Consider the following 26,504-nt stretch of genomic DNA (forward strand, 5'->3'; position numbering starts at 1 on the left):
CATTTGCCGTAACTTCCAACCGAACATACTTGCCATTGCTATCACCAATCTGACTGTTGTCATCTTTGCAACTAGACTAAATGTCTCATCACAATCAAGACCTTTTGTTTGTGCATAACCTTTAGCAACAAACCTCGCTTTGTATCTTTCCACACTACCATCTGACTTGCACTTGACTTTGTATACCCATTTTGAACCAATTGCTTTCTTTCCACTTGGCAAGCGAACCAAATCCCAAGTGTCATTCTTCACAAGAGCATCCATCTCATCATCCATATCTGACTCCCATTTTGATTTTCCAATTGCCTCTTGAAAACATGTAGGCTCTTTATGTTGCACACATGAAACCATGTATGCATAATGTGTACGCATGTAACCATTGTATGTCAATCTATCAACTGGATAACGCACCCTCTCTGATCTTCTCAATTGTGGTGCACTCTTCTCTTCAACTCTTGCATATGGGGGTACATATTTCTCAATATGCTTACTGCCAAGTGTCCTCAAATGTGGTAAACCATGCTCTTCATCGAGGCTTTCATCTCCAGAACTCTCTTCAACCACTTTCTTCTTGCCTTTCTCGTCTTGCTTCTTATCTCGCAAACGACCACTCCATGGGTTGACACTTCCTGAACTCTCCTCTGCCATATGTGGTCCTGAAATAGTTCTTATTGATGGTCCTGGCTTATCAACAACATGACGCACATTCTCTTGCTCTTCATACTCATCTTCTATCATCACTGGCTTTGGTTTATACCATGGTTCATGCTCACAAAATCTGACATCTCTACTGACATAAACTTGTCTTGTCGTAGGATCATAGCACTTGTAACCTTTCTTTTCAACTGGGTAGCCCAAGAATATACACTTCATTGCCTTTGGCTCCATCTTCTTTCTTGCTTCATTTGGCACATGAACATAGCAAACACATCCAAAAACTTTCATGTAGGAAACTATTGGCTTGATCCCATAAAGTCTCTCATAAGGTGAAATTTCATGAATGGCAGTGTTGGTGTTCGATTCATAATGTGTATTGTTGTATGAACTGCTTCAGCCCAATATGTTAATGGAATATTCATCTCATTCATCATGGCTCTTGCAATCTCTGCTATGACTCTATTCTTTCTCTCAGCAACTCCATTTTGTTGTGGTGTGTATCTGCAAGTAATCTGTCTTCTTATGCCTTGTTCACGTAAGTAATCATCAAAATTGTGTGACAAGTACTCTCCCCCTCCATCTGTACATAGGCATTTAATTTGACAACCATTCTCTTTCTCGACCATAACTTTGAACTCCAAAAATACCTCAAATGCCTCTGACTTTGCCTTTAGAAAGTAAACCCATGTCATTCTGCTGTAATCATCCATAAATGTAATAAAATATCGACAACCATTTGGTGTAGCATGATCACAAGGTCCCAAATATCTGAATGAACAATTTCCAAAGTACTTTGGCTAATTCTCCCCTCTTTGGAAATGGTAAACGAGATTGCTTTCCAAATTGACAAGCTTCACAAACATGATCAAAATTCAATCTGCCAAACTTTGGTAATCCACGTACAATTTGATTTGATTTCATATGCTTTAATCTTCTAAAATTGACATGACCAATCCTCTTATGCCATAAATTTGCCCATCATCTTGAGTGGCTGATTTGTTTGCATACATACCACTGTGTAAACATGGATCTCCAGCTTCCAATGAGAACAAGCGACCTTTCTTTCTTCCATGTGCCAATATCTTGCCTGGTCTGCCTTTGTGAAACTCCTCTATGAAGCAGCCATAACGATTAAAACGGACTTGCAACCCTTGATCTGTCATTTGTCCAACTAATGCTAAATTCTTTGTGATTGAAGGCACATATAGAACATCTCCCAATGTGTTGTATGTCCCGTCTTTTTCTAGCAATGGAACTGAACCAACATGTGTAATCCGATGCATAGTATCATCACCTGTAGCGACAAACTCATCCTCTTCTAATTTCTCTTTTCTGTCAAACCATTCACCATGATATGTCATATGATTTGTGGCACCACTATCTAAATACCAATCATATGTATGATGTGGCTCCACCATGCTTCCAACAACATGCTCCATAGGAAATAAATGTCCACTTGACCTATTGTCATATATCTTTTGATCATGAGGATTGTATCCAACAAAGTTTCCTCCATGTCTGCCATAACCTCGGCCTCTTCCACCATGATCACGATTTTGATTTAGCCTTGTGTAACATTCTCTTTCAAAGTGACCATAAATGCCACATCTGTTACAATATCCATCTCTTTGAGGATGTACAAATCGTCCACCTCCACATCCACGAGTTCGGGCTCTCCCCCTGTCTCTTTGGCTATAATCATTGTAACTTTGACTTTGTTGGTTTTGCCATTGACCTCTTCCAACATTGTTTCCACGACCATAGTTTCCTCTTCCACCTCTATTGTTTCCACGACCTCTAGAGTTAAAAACCTGATCTCTGGAATTGTTATTTGATGTAGAAGGACCTGACTTGCCTAACTTCATCTCTTCTTGCAAACAAAGGTTTACTAACTCTTCAAAATCAGGCATGTGTCCTCGAACAGATATAGATGTATCCAATGACTTGTATTCCGGTCCCAAACCATTCAATGTCACTGAAACTAAGTCATCATCTGGAACTTCAACATTAATGCTCGCAAGATCTTCCTGTATTTGCTTTATCTCTGTCACATAATTTGATATGGATCTATTTCCTCGCCATACACAATGTAACCTTTGCTTCAAGTGAACTTTTCGTGGTTCTGTATTGGAGCTGTTCATTCTTGCTAGTATCTCCCATGCTTCCTTTGGAGATTGAGCCTTCTTCACATGTGGTATAAAGAAGTCACTAATGCATAGTGAAATCCAATGCATCACTTTCCTTGAATTCTCGATCCACTTCTTGTAAGCTTCTACTCCTGCTTGCCATGTTTTATGTGCTTCAACATTCTCTCTATTTGGTTCCAAACCAACCTCGGGACACTCTTGTTCACCTGTAATATAATCCCATAAACCTTTGCCCATGATAAAGTTCTCATCCTGTAAGACAATATGGTGTAGTTCTCTCTGGTCAGCTTCTCTCCAACAATCTGTGTGACTTGAGTTAAACTTTCTGCCATCTTCACTCTCTCAATTTCTTTCAAAGTATTTTGATAAAATTTTGGCAGAGTTTCGTTTGTATTTGGACAATATCTCAAGTGAAAATCTCAACCAAAGTGCTCATAAACACTGACAGAAAATCTCTCACTGCCAAGGGAAAATCCACTGACTCACTTTGCCACAGATTGACTCAGTACTATGCATAAATACTCTAAAACAATGTCCACATGGACCTGTATGCAAATGCAATCCATACGCTGTCCTGTACCACATATCCATACATAACCACAAAGTACTCAATCTGACAATATAACCGCCTCAACTTCTTCCCACAACCTTTCTTACATAGGCGGCTGTCCATAACGGACCCACAATAACCAAACATAATCTTCGATAACACAATATCATGATGCAAAAGCTCTATGTCGCTCTCCAAAACCTGTGTAAATGCTGAATTCTTCACCTGTAACCTGTAAATCTACTGCCGAGTGCAAAACTGGACATCTCCTATGCTTGTGTGAGCTGGCTGTTTGCTGCAGAAAATTGTAGATTTTGGCAAATCTGAGTATGCCAATGCGTCCGGAACGCCCAAAAACATAAAGATAGACTCCTGGATCACTGTATTCCGAGTTCAAGTGAGGGAGTTATGACCAAAAAACTTCTCTTTTTTGTTGTTTTCCAGAGCTGCGGAAACCTATGTATTGACTGTAGCTCCTCAAACTGAGCTCTAATACCACTTTGTAGAGTGCGCAGGTGATGGAGAAGGTAGGAAAGAAGACTACACACACACACACCAACACACATCGACACACACACACACAATCGTTACCCTGCAGCAGCCATTCAACGAGCTACTCTTCTCTTCTTCTCTTTTGAACTATTATCCAAAGTATATTTACAACATAGTATAGTCAATGTCCAGCCGCCCATAGCACAATGGACATATTCTTTAACATCCTGGAATGGGAGGGGAAAGTGGTCTCTCTTCGTGGCTGCATTGAGAGGTTTATAATCCACACAGACTCTCCACTTACCTTTTTTTTGTGACTACTACTGGGGAGACCCATTTTGAGTCTTCGACAGGATAGATGAAACCTGCTTGTAGCAAACTTCTCACTTATTTAAGCAATGCCTCTTGTTGGATTACTCCAAGTCTTCTGAGCTTTTGTACTACGGGTTTACTGCCTTCCTTGAGCTTTATGTGGTGTTGTACTACTGTAATTCCTGTGATCTTATCATAGCCATCAATGAACAAAGCAGTGAAGTTACCTAACATGGAGACGTACTCCTTCCTTTCTTCATTGGTTAACTCATTTGAGAGCATTTTTTGTAGCTTACTTGCATCCTCCAAGGACTGCATACCTGATGATCCCTCTTGGTTTGCCGAGGTTGCTTCAGATTGTGTTAATCTGGTTGGTCTTTAAGAATGACTCCCATTACTTCGATGCTACTGTCACTCCCGTCGGTGGTGGTTGTCTCTTCTCCTGAGGTAGACGAGTAGTCGCTGGTGGACTCGTCTTCTGAAGCCTCCAAGATCATGTTGTGCTACTTTCCAGTCTTCATGTCGTAGAATATGGACTTCCCTTTAGCATCCTTCATTTGGATCATCCCGGTGCTCCAGTCTTGTTTAACTTCCATAGCCATAAGCCAAGGCCTTCCAAGAATGATGGGGTAGCCCTCCCCTTTGTGTGGCATGACGAAGATGTCTACCTCCACTTCTGTATTGAATACTTTTACTTTGACCGCATTTATAATGCCTACGCATTTTACTCTTACATTGTTTGCCATCTTGGCTCGGCAGGGTGTCGGCCTACTTACCTCTAGACCTAGATGGTGCATCATCTTTTCACTCATGACGCATATTTGCACCCACCATCTATGTAGACGTTTGAAATCCGTTGCCCTTTGATGTGAGCGTCCATGGTTGGCAGGATGTCGTCGAGATCCCTCCCAGAGATAGCCCAGCTAATGCTCCCAATTCCTTAGGTTGTCTCATTGGTGACCCTTGTTGTTACACCCTTATGCCCTAAGTAGAGATAGTGATAGCCCCAATCTTGAACCATTTTGAGTTAACACATGAATGGTTGTCCCAAAATAACCTTAAAGTTGTTGCTCTTTCCAAAATCTACTATTGCAAAAGTGTGTTTGTACTCAATTCCACAAAAAGATACAATGTTTTGTTTAAGCATCCCCAAGGGTCTCTTTGTGAATCCATCTGCAAGTTTTAGTTTCATTTGTGTTTTTAAGAGGGATGGCCTTTCCCACTTCTCCCAATTTCCTTTGTAGCAATGGCTACTCCAGCCCCATTGTCTAGAATTTCTATTTCTTTTACTCCCTTGAAATCTAGCAATAAGGTGGGGGTTCCCTCTTCTGCTTTGCAATAATCTTCCACCTTATTCACTGGTATAGACTTTGCTTTGGGTTTTGAAGTTGAGTTGTTTTCACAATTTCATCTACAAGTTTATTCTATGGAGGTATTTTTAGCCCCATTTTATCCTTTCTTTTTCGTATGGCCCCAATAGATGTGGTTTGTTATTCAGAAGTTCAATGAGAGTAATGGTACATCTGATAAGGGACAACATCGGATCGTGTAGGCTTTTTATGTCCGTCATCTGTAGAATTGGATTCCATTGAGATAGCACAATTCTCACCTGACATTTTTTCTCATGTTCCCCCACAAAGGAAGGTAGCATTCTTAAAGTCGTCGGTTTCTCTTTATGGATACTTCCATCCCTGGATCTCCATACAATGACAGTATATCCTTAGGTAGATCTTATGATCCATATTGACCTTAGGATTGCTGCTGACTGCAACATGGCACTACCATCTTTTTGGTTTCCGATTGTCTCCTATAATGATTGTGGCCACGGCTTGTCTACTTCAGGATTGGAAACATCTCATGAGATTTGGCCTCATTTGTTGTATTTGCAATAATAATTGTATCCAGTTCCTCGTTTGGTTTTGTTGGTTCACCAGTTTTGTTTTGTTTAAAGTGCACTTGCATTTTATTTTTCTGGCACAAGCACTACTTGCTAATGTATTTTCAATGTTCTAGGCTCCATTAGAGTTTGAGATGTCTCTATGAGCCTTTTGCACATCTCCATTCATCTTATTTCGATTTTAGGATGCGGATAGGTCAACATTTTTTGTTCCAATATTTGGTTGTTTTTTAGTTTCGCCTCGTAGGCTTGCAGCATAGCATCTAAATGCTCGTTCACTTTATCAACCTGATACAATCTTTGACTCCTCCGCTCCTTTGATGTTTTCCTTATTCTATCATTCACATTGGATTTATTCGCTTGTTTGGTTGAGTTCTGTCTCCAAGGCTATCCTTACCCTCAGTCTCTTTGCTTTCAATAGGTCTCTTTTTTCTTTCTATGATTTGTGTTGAGTTCTCATTGACCCACTCTCAAACACAATTTATTCTGGAAGTTTCAACTTGTCTGCCACTAGCTTATTTTTGGATGCTTCTTGGGCACGCGATCTAATCACTACTTTGACATGAATCATCGGCACTCACTCAGATTTTCTCGAACAAGGTAAAACTCTAATGACATTCATAGTCGCTTATCCATTATTGTTTGGATTCTTAGCATAGTGTTGGATCAGGTCATCCCTTCCACATCCATCACAAAATCAAAATATTTTCATTTGCTAGACCTTGTTTGGACAACCTTGTTCCCAATGGTCACCTCTACATTCATAGGATGGACCTTGCGGCTGGGTAGTTGGTGGTGCTCCGATTCGCTATCCTGTTCTAGAAGGATATTGTCATAAAATCTAATAGCTAACCAACTGAGTGCCATAAAATGGTAACCATCTTTTTGCAACATTTGTCAGCCTACTCAACGTCCTCTTCCTCATATGTGTATATATTTTTCTACGCTATTAAGTTATCTAGAGTAAATTCTCCCTCTTTGTTTAACCTTTGTGGTGACACATACATTATACTCTTCCCAAAAATGTCACCTTAGTCATATATTTATATTACCACCCTTTTCTTTTTTGCTTTGTAAATAGAATAAGCATACAATAACCAACTATATACCCCCAAACTTTCTTACCTCTTGTGAATTAGTAGTAGAAAAATAAGATATCCATCTTCCATCCCATATAGATAAATTCCCATCTCCACTTGTCTTTACCAAAGATTATGGTCCCTCTCTACAAGTCTTCTATGCCCCCTACATAGGTGGCCCAATATCTCTTAAGAATATACATATAGTTTCTCTCCTTTTAAAAAGACTCCAATTGTATATTCTTTTCACAATCAAATAATATTGGGCCTCCTCTATTTGTTTAAGCATCATAGCCTTTTGAAAAAGCATGATTCCCCTTGGATGCATACAAGCAAAGGGCCCATACAAGAAGACTTGGAAGCAAAAGGTTCCCTAGCCTAGTGTGGACCTTCCAAACCGAATTCCTTGGTGCATGGGCGTGAAGAATAGTCCAAATTCATATCAAACATGTTGAGAAGGTCAATTTTGCCTTGTGAAGCATGTCATTCCGAGCTACAGGTAAAAAGTTATGGTCAAAATAGTGTAAATCTGTCATATTCGCAGCAAAAGGGAACTGTAAATCAAGTAAATCAAGAGGGTGAGATCTTATTTTTCCCCTACTCATCTTCTAGAAGAGCAATGAGTGTTCAAGGTCACTTGCATGTGATGGGACCAACCTAAAGATGCTTTCTAAATGCCAAGACAGACAAGTTAAGATACCCCGCAGGAGCCACCCGTAGGGCCTCATGGTGGGGCCCACCTACATTATGCACCCCTATGGAGCCTTCACGGTCTAAAATGATATTTTTGGTGAATAAATAGTCCCTTTTATGTCCAAAATTCAATGAGTGGTCAAAGGACACTTAATTAGGTCTAATCACTTACTCTAATTAAGTGTAGCATAATCCCACTCCTACACAACTATAAATAGCCCCCCTTGGAGAGACTCAAGGACACACACCTATATTTTCAACTTCATGTTGTTTCTTGATCAATAGTAGAGAAAACCCCAACTCTCCCTCTTTCACATCCTCCCTCCTAACCCTCCTCTTTGGAGGAAGTGCAACTCTATTCTCCACTCTTTCCATTCTACAATCTCTTACTCCATCAACCCAATAAATCAATTGTAGCACCTCAATAACTTGTAAATACATCATGATCTCTCTCATGGTTATGTCAATGATCATGAAATCATCTTCAAAACTTTCAAGTGTCGCAATTCGTGATGGTTAGCCAACGTCTGTCCTCCCCTTAAAAGGTGTGCGAGAAATCAAGTAAGTGTTCTATTCTCAATTTACCATTGGTTTGTTTCTCCACACTTATTCACTTGGTCTAAAGAAATTTCTCACTCCAACTCTCTTTTGCTTCATTACATATGCATGTGGCTACCTCTCGTGGTGATTTTATTTGTGTCACGGCATTGCATAGATGGAGATGAGCTCTCTATGCAAAGTGTGTTAGTTTGATGTAAGTGATTCTCTTGTGTGTTTGAGAGGCAAGTCTTGTGCGCATGATTTTTTTATGAGTGCTTGAGAGAGGAAGAGTTTGGATGTATTATGGGTATTCTTATGGGGAGAAGGTGATGCTATTCCACAAATTGCATATTTCATTTTGATGCACGGCATTGGGTTGCATAATCGTTGATGGTGTTCAAGTGTCCAAAGTGTATATAGAGTAAGGGGGTTTTCAAAGTGTGTTGCTTGAGTGGGTGAGTGCAAGTGTTATTTTGATTGGTTTCCGTCTCCACTCCCAAAAGAAGCTGGTGCCCCAAGTAGTGTGCGTACCTCTTTACGAACATTTTGTGAGGGTAGGCCCATTGGTTTGGGTTTAGAGGCCCCATTTCAAAAAGCTCGCCCTCATAAAGTGGTGCCCCCACAGAGGAACATATTTCCAAGTTACCTTCAAATTTTTTAGTGATGAACAATGGAGTTCCCATCTATCCATTTCATTTTGCACAACACATAGAGTAAATGTTAACATAGATAGAAAAGTCTTTTTCCAGCAACGCATTGTTTTTATGTTTGGTGCAGAAAGACTTAGAGAAATACTGGCATCACCCAATCCAATTATACTTCCAATCATCAATTATGAAACTTCTTTTGATGTTCACGTGTTCATTTTGTTTTAAAGGCAGGAACAAGGAGTGGTGAAGGGGTGCTCAAGGGCCATATGAAGGAACGAGGTCTTCAAACCAACAACGAGGAGTAGCACATGAATCACGATCAAAACAATGAACCTTTTAGGCCTATTGCTCAGCAATCCATTCATATAATCATTGCAACTAAGTTTAGGTTTCAATCTATCATAAGGAGGATATTTGGATCCACTCGCCTCAATGAAATCAATGCTTCAATTAATCCATTTATTCTACCTATGATAAAGTACGAATTAACAATGGATGTGTGCATCTTCATTTTAATGTAATCAGATTTATAGTGTCAACAATCTTGTGCGGCCCGTAAGAGAAAAGTTTCTTTAAAAAAGAGAAATTTCAAAAAGTCTAAACAAAATGTCAAGTTCTTTTCCCACGTTCTATGCAAGAAGTGGGGAAGATGCGCAAGAGTTTCTTGACAACTTGGAGATGGCACATCTCATATCCGGGAGAGATGAAGAGGAAGTAAAGCTACGAGCCTTCCCGTTGGTTCTAAAATCAGAAGCTAAAGCATGGTATGAGACCTTGCAACCCCAAATCAAGTCCAATTGGGAGAGACTGCGAGCAAGCTTCCTCTCCAAGTTCGGGCAAGGTGATACTTATGAAGGACTATGGAAATGTCTTATTGGACATAAGCAGGTATCACTTGAAGACTATCCCTCTTATGAAGCAACCTTTGTCAATCTATGGGGTAGGTGGGAGGCTACATTAGAAAATCATGGTGGTGCACCTAACTTTCTAAAAAAAGAGAGATTCATGGTTGGCTTGTATCCACTTTTAAAGGCTAAAGTAGAGCTAAAAGTCCCATCCACCTTCGAAGAAGCACGTGAGGTAGCCATCATCAAGTTTAGAAAACTACACTTCCAAGCACATAGAGCAAGGGGTTTGAATGAAGTGAGTGAGAGGGAGTCTTCACAAACCATGGAAGCACCAATTAGGGCCCCTCTTGCACAATCTTCACAAATAGGAGATAACTCTCAACAAGAGGTTTTACAAAGGCTAACTCAACAGCTTGAGAACCTCACTCTGAATCTAGTACAGGGCCTACCTCAACAATGACAACCAAGAGAAGGGAATCGCAATCAACGAAGACAAGCTCAAGAGTTGCGATGTTGGAATTGCAATGAAATGGGCCATGGCATGTACAATTGTCCACATCCAAGGCGACTCCTGGGAGACATATATCCCCCCAACCGCCTCCTCTCACTGTGCAGCAAGAACTAGCTCAAGGCCCACAAATCCTTCGTCGACCACCACCACTAGCAAATATACCTCCCGTCCCACATGAGGAGGAAGAAAGAGGAGTCAACATCATCAAGCTAGAAGAGGTAATAGATGAGCATACTCTAAACTTTGATGTTATGCCGGCAGAAAAACGCACAAGAGCACATGATAAGGATGAAGACATGAGAAGTGAAGGAACAAATTCAGCCAGAAGGGACAAGAAGAAGAAGTCAAAGATGGAAGAAGCTGAAAGTAGCAGGAAGAAAAGATCAAGGCGAAGGGAAATTGGTATCAACGACTTCCCATTGGGAAAGGAGCTAGAGCCCTACAACATCCTGGAGGATTTACAAACCCAAAAGCCAAACATTTCATGGCCTCAACTTCTACACCTATCAGCCAAAGTAAGAAGGCAATGGCCAAAGTTGGTAAGTAAAAGAATTCCAAAAAAGAAAGCAAATCTTTGTAGACATGTAGTAGTGTTAGTGTGTATACGCGCTTCACCAGGGGCACTTTTCTCCCACTGGGTTTTCCCCCTGGACATCCGATGTGAAAGGACACCTTATCTCTCAGGGTTTCATATAAGCTTTGTAGCTCTGAGTTTGTATACACTATTATTCTAATACAGAGAGATAGACTACAGAGATCTTGTACACAAGCTCTGTGTCTTCTCCTTCTCCATCTTCTTCCTACTCTGAGTTGTTGTCTTCCTTCTGTTTCTTGTTTCATCATCTTCAACAATTGGTATCAGAGCAAGGTGATTTCCAGAGCCTCTACTTGCGTTTTCGCATCCGCGCGCGCAATCGCAGTTTTTAGGCAGTTTTCGAAAAATTTGCTCGTGGGAGCATCCTCGACGTTCCGGGGGTATTCTGACCAGGCGACAGAAAGGCGACCTGGAGTTTTACCCCCTTTCGAAGCCGTTCGAGCCCTCAGAATTTTGTTCTGAGCAGCGTAGCAGAAGTTACTTTTCGGAGGCGTTTAGATCAAGAGGGTGTGCTTTTTGACAGATTTTCTTCAGGTAAACAGTTCTTTTGGGAAGCAGCTTGTCTTAGCTTTGTGCTGAGATTTTGTGTAGAGTTTTGCTTGCATTGGAGAGGAGATTTGTGAATCTCTTGGAGGTTCTTTTGCTCTCTTGTGTGCATCCACAGTATGGCTCAATCTACGGAGAAAGAGATTTTTGGTGCGTTTACATCCGAAGACAAATTGGATGGTACCAACTATTCTCTTTGGTCTTTTATGGCCAAAAATGTTTTGGTTGGTAAAGGATTGTGGGATTATGTATCTGGAGATGAAGTTCGTCTAGGTAGCATTGCACCTGCCACGCCTGGTCGTGGTGCAGATGTTGGTGCAGGACCCTCACAAGTCACTCCAGAGCAAAAGAGATGGGATACTAAAGATGCACAGGCTATGGCTGTGATTGCCTTAACCATAAAGAGGACAATCACACCACATATCAGATCTTGCAGAACTTCTGAGGATGCTTGGAACACTCTGCAAGCTATGTTTGGAGGAAGAAACGCTGCCAGAATAGAGTTTTTGAAGAAACAACTTGACAAAATACAGATGGACGAAGGTGACGATATTGTCGAGCCTCTTACGAAAATCAGGGATCTTAAAGAGCAATTTCTTAGCATTGATGAAGTGATTCCAGAGAAGGACTTGGTTTCCAAAACACTCATCACTCTAAGTCTAGTGCAGGACAATCTTCAGAGAAGTCTAAAGGTGATTCCGACAAGTCCAAGAAGAAAGGTAAATGTCACTACTGCAAGAAACCTGGTCACTACATTAGTGAGTGCTCATCACTCTAAGTCTAGTGCAGGACAATCTTCAGAGAAGTCTAAAGGTGATTCCGACAAGTCCAAGAAGAAAGGTAAATGTCACTACTGCAAGAAACCTGGTCACTACATTAGTGAGTGTAAAACGCGAATTGCTAAAGAAAAGAAGAAAGAGTCAAGTTTGGTTGTTTCAGCTTCTGGTGATTCTTCTACAGATAAAGAAGAGTCTGCAAACTTTGTGCAGGATTCTTATGCTTTTGTAGTATGTTCAGATTTTTCTGCTTACAGTGTTGACAAGACACAAATGATTTGGTACTTTGATAGTTGTGCATCCAGGCATATTACTTCAAGGAAGGATTTGTTTTGTTCATTGGATGCAGCTCCAGCAGGAAAGAAGGTGACATGTGTAAATAATGCTTCTTATCCAATCAAAGGCGTTGGTAAGATTTTGATTACCATTTCAGATGGTTCAGATTTATGCTTGCCAGATGTCTTATATGTTCCAGGGATCAAGAAGAATTTGTTGTCTGTATCCTCTCTTGCAAAAAATGGTCTTCGGGTCATTTTTTAGGATGACAAATGTGTTGTACGAGATCGAGAGAATGGTTATTCTCTTATCACTACAGGTACGCTGGAAAATGGACTATTTGTGCTAGATCGTTATGAAAAGCAGATTCAGGTATGTATTGCAGAAACAAAGACTCAGGCCATGCAGGATGCTGAGTTGTGGCATGCTAGATTTGGGCATGTTAGTTATGGCAGTTTGATGACTTTACAACGTCATAATATGGTGCATGATTTGTCTTTATTGGAGATGCCACCAAGACATGTATGTGAAGGTTGCGTTCTTGGAAAGATGCACAGATTTGCATTTTTGCAGGATGGTTGAGTTAGAGCGACACGAAAGTTGCAGCTTGTACACAGTGATGTATGTGGTCCTATGAGGACGCCATCTATAGGAAACAACCTTTATTTTGTGACCTTCATTGATGACTTTTCCAGGTTTTGTTGGGTGTATCCACTCAAAGCAAAGTCAGATGTGTTTGCAGTTTTTTAACATTATGTCGCCATGGTTGAAAATGAAACAGGTTGCAAAGTACAGACTCTTCGTACCGATCGAGGAGGTGAATACATGTCAGGTGCATTTAAGGATTTTTTGGGAAAGAAAGGCATTAAACACCAATGCACTATGACATACACACCACAACAGAATGGTGTTGCAGAAAGGAAGAACAGGTCTTTAATGGAGACGGCTAGATGTATGCTCAAGGCTAAGAGTTTGCCTCATAAGCTATGGATGGAGGCAGTTGCTTGTGCAGCACATGTTTTGAACAGGTGTCCTACTCGTGCCTTGAAGACCATTACTCGATATGAAGCTTGGTATGACAGAAAACCTTCAGTCAGTTATCTTTGTGTTTTTGGTTGTCTTGCTTATGCTCACATCCCTCAGCAGTTACGTGGGAAGCTTGATGATAAGGCAATCAAATGTATATTTGTGGGGTACAGTAGTGGAAGTAAAGGTTATAGACTTTACAATCCTGCTACAAACAAGATTTTTGAAAGTCGTGATGTAATTTTTGCAGAAACTACTGCTCAACCTATGGTTGCTTTTGATGTACCTCATATGCAGATGTGCGCTCCTTGCCGCACTGTCGAAGCAAGGGACTTGCCAATACACCGTGTGCGAGCCACAAACGGCTCCAAGCACACAACAAGCCTAAACTAGCAAGCTCAAGAGAACAAAGGGTGTGTCACTCACCGCTCTACGCTCGCCTTCGTGGTGGATTCCTCGCCGCGATGAAGAAGAAGCTGCAGTCGTGCCGCGCTCAACCGCTTCGCCGCCGTCGTGCCTTCGTAATGCTCGATCGCACACACACTCTCCCTCTCTCTCTCTCTCTCACACACACACACACACACAGGTGAAGAAGAAGAAGATGGAGATGGAGCAAGAGCACTCTTCAATTGCACAAATGAGAGAATGAGTAAAAATTAGGTTTAGTTGGCTTTTATAGGAGCTCACCCCATTCACACTTGGGCGCCCATGCTTAACCAACTAATCCCTTGAATGTCCAAGTTAAAGTGCGCCTCTCATCGGCGATCACTCTACCTTTCCCTATTGGTCCGACAAGCCCGGTACCTGACTCTACCAAATACATAATACACGTCCATCGTAGGTGATAGGGTGTCCGTGTGCCGTGAGGGTTAACATGCCCCCCTTCCTGATGTAGATTCCGTCCTCGGAAGCTATTGAGTTGAAGCTGGTTCGTCGAGGTGGAAGAGCATTTGAGATGAATGTCCTTAGCCTTCTTCAGTCACTGCAAAATCAAACAACATTGGCACAGTAATTGCATTCTCTTAAAACGCATATGCAGTTTTAGGTAGACAAATTGATTGGTAAAATAATTTCAAACAATTTGTTAGCAATGAACATTAAATTGCAATGTAATCAAATGCATAAACAGATGTAAAGGTAGAAAATTAAACAAGTCTGGGGTCGCTAATTTGACGGTCGAAAGGTACTAGAGATCGAATATTAATACCATGGGTAAGCTTCTTAATTTTCTGTAGTCAATTAAGTTGTTTAATCGCGAGAGCCAAGTATTCATGTTCGAGGGCTGACTAGAGGCTATATCTAGAAAACTTTGTAGTTAAGCTACCATAAAAGGAATTTCTCATGAAATCATCGCCTGACTGATTACTTTTTCTTTGACTCCCCAAAGTCTTTTCACATTGATTCAATTATGAAGTGGGTGCTTATTTTGTATGCCTTGGGTTTTTTGCTTTTCAAGGAAAAGCGCCCACACTGGGAACCTCTAGGGCTCTAGTACCATAGGCTATACATGTGAGTGAAGTACCAAATCAAGCAGGGATTTCTCTTCCAGCTTAAAATTTTACATTGTGGCACTTTGATTTTTTGCTTGTTCATTTTCAGCATTTAAATTTTGTAACTTTGGGGGGTCATAAAACATTGTTACCCTCCCCAGGCTCATCACATTAGTAAACTCCCTTTATAATACTTAAGCTAAAGGTCAATAGGGTCAAGCCCACTAGAAAGCCCTAGTACATTTCACACAATGCTGCCTAAATCGGATTAAGAACCTAAGTAACCATTGCTTATTAGGAAGGCATTCCCCATGGTATTAAGAGAAGATTTCTAATACCTAGCTTGGTCAAACTAGCTTAGTTGGACTGCTTGATTTTTACACCTAGACAAGTGATTATGACAAAACATTACATTGAATTAAATGTTTGATACTAAGCCAATGCGCTGAATATTATGCTACCAATCACAATCAAAGCAAACAAACATGGATGCAAAAATATAAGGGCAATGCTAATGGACAAGAAACACCTGTTTATGTTGATGGTCGCGCTTGATCTGAAGTGTGAACGAGAGAAAGGTTCCATGAAGGTCCAAATCCTATCAATAGCAACACGCTCCTGTACACACTAGGAAACAAAAGAAATACCTCCAGGAGGCACATTAGTGGGAAAAGAGAACTTCGCTAATCTCTCAACTCTAAAACAGAAACACTCCTATCGTACTAATCTTACCTTACCCTCCATCACTCAAGTGATGAGGATCAAAGGTGTTTCATGGCATAGGTTTCTGTTTCACTGTACCAGATGTGACATGTGTAGGTCTGAGTCAATGTTTTGACTTTAATGTGCATACTCGTTTGCTAATTGCTCTTGCTCTTTTTTTTTTTTTTTGTGAGTATAAAGCTTTATATGTACATTCCCTAAGATCGGAGATTAAGAGGTCAGGGAGAAAGGTTGAGAGGGAAGCAAATGAATGATGACTGTCAGCAAACACTCCCCCCTTCCTTGGGTAGATCATACCGTTTGAAATGAGCTTGTCACCCTTTGAAACCAATTGTTCCAGTTGTTAATAGGTGAGGATTTTTGCCAGTAGTTTTCTATTACCCTAGGTGCCTCGTCAAGTTGCAAGGGTGGTAAGGTACTCTCCCAGGATCGAACTTGAAGTGGTTCATCAGTTGATTCTTGAACACTGGGAGGTGTGGGTTCTTTTGTAGCTTCATTGAGGTCCACTACTATAGATGGAGGCTGTGTAGAAGCTTTGACCTCTATGGATGTATTGCATGAGGAGCTAGAATCTTCATGGGACTCCCCCCTTCCTGAGCTAGGTGGAACAAATCGTTCTTTCTTTGGTACCCAAACTAGCTCTGGACTAGGTGTGTAGCATTCTGTGATTTTTTTCTTTTCACGATCATTGATTCGTTTTGGAGCTACGGGGTTGGGCTCACTTGGGTCAGGTGTTAGGTAAGAGCACAATCTACGTTTTGGCACCCAGATTTGATCATTTCCTTGATAGTAGCCTTGGGCTTCCAATAGTCGTTTAGGGATCCATCGCAACATTTTCTTACTTTTCTTGGAGCGAGTGGTACATTTCTTACAAGGCTTCTATTTTTTAGCACTAGCTATGGTCACTAAAGAAGCTTTAGGGACCCACTTGTATGTTTTCTTCGTTACATTAGGATGAGTCTTGTCAGAAGCGATATGCATTGCTTGTAGCATATTTAAGGGTATAGGAATTTCATCCCCCTCATGTGTTACCCAGGTCGTCCCCCTATTTCCCCAAGTGTCTATGGTTGATGCTAGGTGGACCCAATCCACATTGTCCGACTCAGTCATCCCAGGTAGGATATCCATATAAGGAGAATCTTGGCCAATGTCTGTATCCTTCTTACAAGTGTAACAATATTGTAGTGGGGCCGAGTGAACTGTGGTGTCAGAGCGATGATCAATAATGGTTTTACTCCCTAAGGGGTGTACCTTACCAGTCACCAAATCCACTCTAAGGACAGAGTCTTGGAATTGCAAATAGACATGATTTTTAGACCAATCGTGAACCATTTGTGCTTCCCTCATGAATGGTCGTCCTAAAATCATTTCATATGACATAAGGTGTTTAGAGAAATCCATTACAATGAACGTATGTCGTACCTTGTGTCCTAGAACTTTGATCTTAAGATCCTTGAGCATCCCCATAGGTTTGGCTATGGTACCATTTGCCATCTTTACCACAATGTTAGTAACACTGAGGCGGGGTTTTCCCATGGATTCCCAACAATCTTTTGTAACGATGCTAACTCCCGCACCACCATCAAGAATTCCCTTTATAGTTAATCCCTTGGTAGTGATGGGTAGGGTCGCATTAGACTCGTCGCCTTCAAAATACTGCCCTAATTCGTTAATGGGTACCTCAATCACAGACTCGTGTCCATCTAAGTCAAGTGATTGCACATGATTTTCCTCATCAATCATAATCGAGTCAGGCCTATTTTGTTGCGCAAACTGCGGTAATCCCGTTCGTAGCTCTCCGTTAAGGAATGCTCGAAGTGCAAGGAATAACTCAGGATCTCCATACAGCTTTGCTATGATCGTGGTTCGGACCTCAGAAGACATGAAGTCCACTAGTTTGGCAACATTCATTGGCGTTTTGCAAGGTGTAGGTCCTTGACTAGGAACTGGTGAGGATGGAATCTCATATTCCTCAATGGGATCAGGTATTCCTTCGTTAAACATCCTTTCCAACAAGAAGGGTGTATGCTCACTTTCTGATGTCCCGTCCTCACTCCCTTCTTAGATGATACTAGATATGGCTAACGGTCTATGGTTCATGTGGGGTGGATGAACTTGCGTGGGAAACACTGTGTCATGAATTTTGACCTGCATGGGTTCTGGTTCTAGTTTCCTTTGAGTCTTCTCCACTAAACCTCTTAGAAGTTTCACCTGCTCAATCTCATCTACTGGATTTGGGTACGTCCCAATCTTCTTTTTACGATTTTTCCCTTTTTGCCCCTGCGGTTTATCTTGGGGGTCTTGGATTGGATTTGGAAACACTTGTGGTGTTTTCAGAGGCTCTTTATGGTTTTCTCTTATTCGGTTTTCATTTGGTTCCATGTTACGGTTTTCTTTGTCGGTCTTTCCCTTTGTGGTATTGGTTCTAGTCTCCATTGTCTCGACTGAATCTGAATCATCCTCGAGGTCATTCATATACACGGGGTCATCTCCTGTTCCTATGTTTGTTTTGGAACTTGGCTTTGAATTTTCCGTATTCTGTGACTTCTTCCTTCGTGTCTTCTTTTTCTTTGCTTGGATAACTGACGCGGTATCTCTCTCTTCGAGGATATGTCCTGGCCCTTGAAGCATGGACCGTGTAATCGCATAAGCGGGTGCGACGGGTGGTATTGGCGATGTCACACTAGCAATTTCGACCAAATTTAGGGATGTGATTTTAGGCGCATTTGGGTTATAGGGGCATTGGGCAATCAAGTGATCTATGCCACAACGATTACATGTGAGTATTGGCATTGCAGACGTGCTCCCTTGATTCATTTGCATCTGTGCAGCATTCTTTTGCAGCCTAATAGGGCACTCCACTACTCGATGTGGTCCACCACACTCGTAGCATTGAAGAGGTGGCCTCCTAGCCTGGGTGTTGATATTTTGACCTCTGGATGCGAGAGCAGCAGCTTGATAAATCGGCTTGACTTGTCCCCAACAATCTTCCATGTAGTATATAGGACATTCTTCCAATGTATCAAGTCCGTAGGCAATACTAGTGTCTATTTCCTCCTCACAGCCATCTGCATAAGCATTTGATGGATCGCAACCCACTTGGTTCATAGGGGCGACTCTTGGATGCGGGGGCTGCGGTCCTAGCACAGGAGGTGGTAGCGGTGTAGCTTGTACAACATTTTGAGATCTAGGGACCATGTGTTGCGGTAGTTGCTCAACAGGTGGAGCAGGCATCAATACAGGAGCTCGAGGCGCATCCGTCCATGCTACAGGTGGTCTATTTGCCATCATACGTTTGATCATTAAACAATCCTTAGCTTGGTGACCATACCTACCACATGCGTTGCAAGTTCCATTAAATTTTACTCTAAACGTAGGGCACTCACTAGTGCTATGTGGACCTAAGCAAATGGAACACCATTGTTGCTCCCTTCTTGGATACATGTGACTATTTTGAGGGGGTCGATTATCCTTAAGAGACTCTTGGATTGCCTTGGTGAGGTCTGTCAAGAATGTCTCAAATACCTTTGGCTCATTGGCAATGGGCTTTGCAGTCATGGGTTCATACTCAATGACTTGTGAGCTAGTGGATCTCGTGTCAGTAGACACCCTCATGCCTGCTATCATCAAGTTGTCCTCTAATTGGATTGCATTGGCAGTGACATCTTCCCAGGTTGTGATACCTCTAATCACTAGTCCATTATAGATTCCTTCATTCCTCAACCCTCGAATGAATCGATCAAGCAGTTGGTTATTGTTGAAGCGCTCATTTACAGGGCAACGAGAGTTTAAGTGCTTTAGACGACTAATGAAGTCCCTTACTGACTCTCCTTCCTTACGTTCGGCCTTCTGTAGCTGAGATGCTACACCCCAAAGCACACCTTCTTGTATGTACTCCTTTAGAAACAACCTTCGAAGGGTAGGGTAGATTGTTTTCTCGTCCACCCTTAGGGTTCTATACCAATCTCCATCCTTCCCACTTAATGTCAAGCTTAAGGCATTGCACTTATGTAGTTCGTTGCGTTCCCCTAAGGAATCACATACTTGTTCAAACACTTCAATGTGTTTCCTAGCATCTTCGTCCCCATTGAATTTTTGCGTGAGTTTGGCAATTTGTACTGCCTTACTTCTAGGCTCTCTATCAGATGCATGACGCATATTTTCCGCGATAGATCGACCTATGGTTTGAGCAAACGCTGCCAAGTCACCTATGTGAGGAGGCCGGGCCGGTGGAGGTACTCTTGGAATCATATGTGGGAGAGGGATGGGTGCCGGTCTTGGCATATGTGTGGATGATGCAGGATATGGAACATAACCGGGCATAGGTCCACTCGGATAAGAGCTAGGGAGCGGCACTCGAGGAGCATAAGCAAGTGGTACAATTGGAGGTGTGGGGGCCATGTGTGCATAAGGGGCTAGAGGCACATATGGTCGAGGCCCCATATTAGGTACTACGACACTAGGTAGTGGCACTGCGCTAACCGTAGATGTCATCGGTACATTCTCTGTCAGGCTTATCCCTGGAGTGAGCACTGTGTTTTCCTTAATAGAGGGTTGAGCCAAGTTAGGGAAGCTAAAGTTTTCGCTCGGAGGCTCAGATTGCATAGAGACCCCAGGTGAAATGACGTAAGATGGGTCCATGGGGCTCATTAGAGGAGTCTCCATTTGTGATAGAGTGGGCTGTTGAGCCTTGCTCGTATCCAGAAATCTCATGGGGCCAGTTGAGAGTATATTTACCCCTCGGTTTTGCCTTTCTGATTGAATAATGCCATGGATAACATTACAGATCATTTTCTGTTGATCTTCGATGCTCGTGGCACTAGAGGTGGATTGTACAATCTCTATCCATCCTACATGGTAGGCGTGGCCAGAGTGTAGATCTGTCAACACCTCAGTGTGGAGGTCGTATGTCCAATGATCATTAATGAACAATCCTTCTAGAGTCGACGTGTTAACGGTTTCTTGTGAGGTAGAAGCAATGTTGCTCCCCGTGGTTTTACTTGTCACCAACGGTACTCTAGAGGGAACTTCTGAAGGAGGCAGCTCAACAGGGCCTTCTTGGTAAGAAGTTGGTAGGATATCCACATGGACACTCTTTGGGGGTGTGGGGTCCACGTGCGATGTGAAAGGAGATTCCACTTCCCCACCCCCTTCGTGTGCTTCATTTGCATCAGGTTCCGAGCGAGTAGCTCTACCTAATGTTTCCATGAAACGGCTAAACATACTAGTACTAGGCTGTGGAGCTTCGGGAGGAGCATGGCCTTCTCTCTCAGTGTTTTGGGTAGGGTATGCTTCCATGATTTCTGAGTCGGAGGAGGAATCACTAGCGGCTATTTTAGGGTCTTGGGTGGTGCTACCTTGTGTCCCCGCTGAGGGTCTAGAGCTTATCGTGGATGGGTAATGGGTGTCCGTATGAACAGAGGCACTACCAATGTGCTCGTGTTCTAGCACCCGCCTAGAGCGTAAGTGCATGTGCTTTTGATACCCTAAGGTGTCAAAAAGCTGCTCTAGGAGGCCTTGTGACTAGTTTTTAGCATGTTTTTTGTTTGTTTTTTTGCTAGATTTTTTAGAGCGTGTCGTGGAATGGGCCGTGTGATAGCTCGAAACGAGCGTATCGATCAGAGGGTCGTGCCGTGCTTTACAGCCCTCCGTTTGGTCACTCTATGCCCTCGGAATCCCTAAAACTGTCAATTTCCATTAGGGAACTAGGCCCAAACTAGAAAGTCTAAGGGTGCAAGTGGGAAGAGAAAGGAGGAGAGTGGAGGACTTGTCCCACATGCTCTCATTCTCTCTTGAGGGAGTAGGGTATATATATAAGAGTGAGTCTAGTATATATCATAGGACTGAGGCCTGGGCCTGGGCCTGGGCCTGGGCCTGGGCAAATGATCCCGATCCCGATCTATCTTTTATACAAACCAACCCGTCCGTTTTAAGAGTCACGTTTTTTATTTTCGAAAAATTTCGCCGCCCGCTCACTCGCGTTTTTAATTTCCGAATTTTTTTTTAATATTTATTTTTTTTCCAAAAAATACAGAAATTGAAAACACAGATACGCAGATATGCAGAAATTTCAGAAAACGCCGAACTTGAAAATGCAGAAATTGCAGAAAATTGAAAAAACGCAGAAATGCAGAAAATTGCAGAAATTGAAAACGCCGAACTTGAAAATACAGAAATTGCAGAAAATTGAAAAAACGCAGAAATGCAGAAAATTGCAGAAATTGAAAAAACGCAGACAATAGCAGAAATTGAAACTTGACAGCAAATGCAGAAAACGCAAAAAACAGAAATCTCCACACACTCCTTCCCTGCCTTTCCTATGATAGAAATTGCACCACAAAGAAGCATAAAGTGCTAACCGAGCTTAGTGTAGGGCATATCCCCGGCAGCGGCGCCAAAAATGTGCGCTCCTTGCCGCACTGTCGAAGCAAGGGACTTGCCAATACACCGTGTGCGAGCCACAAACAGCTCCAAGCACACAACAAGCCTAAACTAGCAAGCTCAAGAGAACAAAGGGTGTGTCACTCACCGCTCTACGCTCGCCTTCGTGGTGGATTCCTCGCCGCGATGAAGAAGAAGCTGCAGTCGTGCCGCGCTCAACCGCTTCGCCGCCGTCGTGCCTTCGTAATGCTCGATCGCACACACACTCTCCCTCTCTCTCTCTCACACACACACACACACAAGGAGGTGAAGAAGAAGAAGATGGAGATGGAGCAAGAGCACTCTTCAATTGCACAAATGAGAGAATGAGTAAAAATTAGGTTTAGTTGGCTTTTATAGGAGCTCACCCCATTCACACTTGGGCGCCCATGCTTAACCAACTAATCCCTTGAATGTCCAAGTTAAAGTGCGCCTCTCATCAGCGATCACTCTACCTTTCCCTATTGGTCCGACAAGCCCGGTACCTGACTCTACCAAATACATAATACACGTCCATCGTAGGTGATAGGGTGTCCGTGTGCCGTGAGGGTTAACAGCAGACACATGATGTATTTGAAGGTTTGCTTCCTTCTTTTGTGGAGAATCAAGAATCACAACAAGTTGATAATCTTGATCAATCTTTTGATCAGCATGTGACACCTCATGATGTAGAGGAAATTGTGCGTGAAGAGCAAGAAGTTCTCAGGGAAGAAAGAACCTTGCCTAAATGGGTTCAGAAAACTTTGCCGGATAGCAAGTTGGATGCACCGTTGCCACGAAAAACACGTGCTGGTACTACTTTTGGTAGAGAGAAAGTAGATTTGGCTTGCTTTAGCACTCTTTGTGATGCAGATAAGCCTGATTCATTTGAACAAGCTTTAGAGTGTGTTCAGTGGAAAGATGCTATGCAGCAAGAAATTGATTCTATTCATAAGAATCATACATGGGATCTAGTGGACTTGCCTACAGGTAAAAAGCCTATTGGTACAAAGTGGGTTTTTAAGGTAAAAAGGAAACAAGATGGTACTGTTGACAGGTACAAAGCAAGGCTTGTGGCAAAAGGCTATGCGCAACAGAAAGGCATAGATTATGATGAAACCTTTGCTCCTACTTCTCGTGCGTCCACAGTTAGATCACTAGTTGCAATTGCTTCTCATCATGGTTGGAAAGTGCATCAGTTGGATATCAAAACTGCTTTTTTGAATGGTGATTTGCAGGAAGAAGTTTATGTGAGTCAACCAAGTGGTTTTGTTGTAAAAGGTCAAGAGCAAAAGGTATGTAGATTGCGTAAAGCTTTGTATGGTCTCAAACAGGCTCCAAGAGCATGGTATGAGAAGATACATGCTTATTTGATTGGCCAAGGATTTCAGAATAGTCCAACAGAAAGTACTTTGTATGTCAAAAAGAGAGATGGAGTTCTCATTATGCTAACACTTTATGTGGATGATATGCTTCTTACAGGCAATAATGCAAATGAAATTGAAGCGTTTAAAAATGCTTTGAGAAAAACCTTTGAGATGTCTGATCTTGGTTTGCTACATTAGTACTTGGGTATTCAGTTTGTGCAATCAGAGGATGGCATATACATGTTGCAGGCAAAATATTTGCATAAAATTTTGGACAAGTTTGGTATGCAAAATTGTAAACCAATCTCTACACCTGTAGAAACTGGATCAAAGTTGAGCATGCACGATGCTGGAGATACTTATGCAGCAGCGGTTGGTTGCTTGATATATTTGGCAGGCAACACTCGTCCAGACATTCAATTTGGGGTTTTACAAGCAAGCAGATTTATGCACAGCCCAGGTATGCATCATTGGCAGGCTGTGAAGCGCAAGCTTCGTTACCTTTCAGGTACCCCTAATCTTGCCATGTTCTTTCCAAGGGGGGATATGTATGGAAAGCACAGTTCTATGCAGCTTCTTGGTTACAGTGATTCAGATTGGGCTGGTGATTTTGACACACGACATTCCACAAGTGGCAATTGTTTTTTCTTGGGAAATGCATGTATATCTTGGCTAAGCAAGAAGCAACCCACAGTGGCTACATCAACTTGTGAAGCTGAGTACAGGGCAGCTTTCACGGCAACAGTTGATTGTGTATGGATACACAGGTTATTGGCAGATCTTTGTGAGTGTCAACAGGCACCCACTACCATTTTCACTGACAGTCAGAGTGCTATGGCAGTTGCAAGGAATCCAGTATTTCATGCAGGAACAAAGCACATAGAGGTTCACTACCACTATGTCAGGGAAAGGCTACATGCAGGGGAGATCACACTAACTTACTGTCCTACATAGGATAACATTGCAGATCTATTTACGAAGGCGTTATCACGAGAAAAGTTTGAAGCTTTCCGAAAAGCTTTGGGCTTACTCTCATACACATGATGATCTGCTACCTTGTACAGATTCACACTATCACTACAAGGGGGATTTGTAGACATGTAGTAGTGTTAGTGTGTATACGCGCTTCACCAGGGGCACTTTTCTCCCACTGGGTTTTTCCCCCTGGACATCCGATGTGAAAGGACACCTTATCTCTTAGGGTTTCATATAAGCTTTGTAGCTATGAGTTTGTATACACTATTATTCTAATACAGAGAGATAGACTACAGAGATCTCGTACACAAGCTCTGTGTCTTCTCCTTCTCCTTATCTCTTAGGGTTTCATATAAGCTTTGTAGCTCTGAGTTTGTATACACTATTATTCTAATACAGAGAGATAGACTACAGAGATCTCGTACACAAGCTCTGTGTCTTCTCCTTCTCCATCTTCTTCCTACTCTGAGTTGCTGTCTTCCTTCTGTTTCCTGTTTCATCATCTTCAACAATCTTTCCATTAAGGTTGTGGCCTCAAAGCTACAAAAAGATGTGGAACCCATTGTGGATGCTTACATAAGGGGTAAAAAGGTGTCTAATGTATATGTTGATGGTGGAGCTCAAATGTGTGTGATCACGGAAAAATCAATGAACAGGTTAGGGCTTGAAATTACAAAGTCCTCTAATTGTCAAGCTAGGCTAGCCAACAACTCAAGTGTGAAGTGTTTGGGGATCATTGAAAATGTAAAAGTCTCTGTATGTAACATAGATGCACGAGTGGATATGTATATCATGCCAGCTAAGGGGGAGGGCTATCCCATCATCCTAGGGAGGCCTTGGCTCATTGCTGTGAATGCAGATCAAAAATGGGGAAGTGGTCGTTTGATTCTTAAGAAGGGTCAACCGGTGGTGTATGATTGGCGAGAAGGAAAACAACTAGATATCAACTATGAAACCACGGCAGATGAAGAGAGCGAGGAGGAGAGTCCTTACTCAAGTGATGAGGAAGCATCAACTAGTGCATCAACCAGTGAAGAGGAGTCTTCTTTGGAGGTAATGGGAATTGTATTCAACGCCAACACTCAAGATGTTCCAGTAGAAGAAAAGCCAACAGACAATCACACACGAGGGATGAAAGATGCCACCACCTTGAAGAAGGATTTGAGAAGATGCTTGCAAAAGATCTTACTTGTGAGGAGAAGAGGTCCTACATCAATATGTTAAGGAGGTATCCCAATTTGTTTATCACTGACTACTCACAAATAAGAGGTGTAGATGTAATAGAGCATCGAATTGAATTGAAACCAGGGACCAAACCCGTGGCTCAAAAGTTAAGGCGACTAGGATCTGTGCAACAAAAGGCTCTCCTATAGGAAGTGAATCAACTCTTGAAGGCTGGCTTCATCTATCCAGTATCCAACTCCGAATGGGTATCACCTATTGTAGTCACTCCCAAGAAGAATGGTAAGTGGAGGGTCTGCGTGGATTACAAACCCCTCAACGCTGCGACAAAGAGGGACCACTTCCCTCTCCCTTTCCAAGATGAAATTTTGAATGAAGTAGCAGGTCACGAATGCTACACGGTGTGTGATGGCAGAAATTAGAATAGCAGAAGAAGACCAACCAAAAACCACCTTCATCACACCTTGGGGATGTTTTGCATTCAGAGTAATGCCTTTTGGGCTCACCAATGCTCCTAGCACCTTCATGAGATTCACAATATTTGTATTTCAGCCATTCTTTGGAAAATCTATAAGAGTCTTTATGGATGATTTCTGTATTTATAGTTGTAGATCACTTCATTTCCAAAAGGTTGAAGAGGGGCTTAAGAGGCTCCATCAATTTGGGGGACAACTCAACCCAGAGAAGTGTTATATCGGTGAATCTCAGGTGGTTTTGCTAGGCCATGTGGTTTCTTCACAAGGAATTCAAGTGGATCCCTCTAAAGTAGAGGC

This window comes from Adiantum capillus-veneris, chromosome 15, assembly GCF_014529385.1.
Source record: "Adiantum capillus-veneris isolate H3 chromosome 15, ASM1452938v2, whole genome shotgun sequence".
NCBI lineage: Eukaryota > Viridiplantae > Streptophyta > Polypodiopsida > Polypodiales > Pteridaceae > Adiantum > Adiantum capillus-veneris.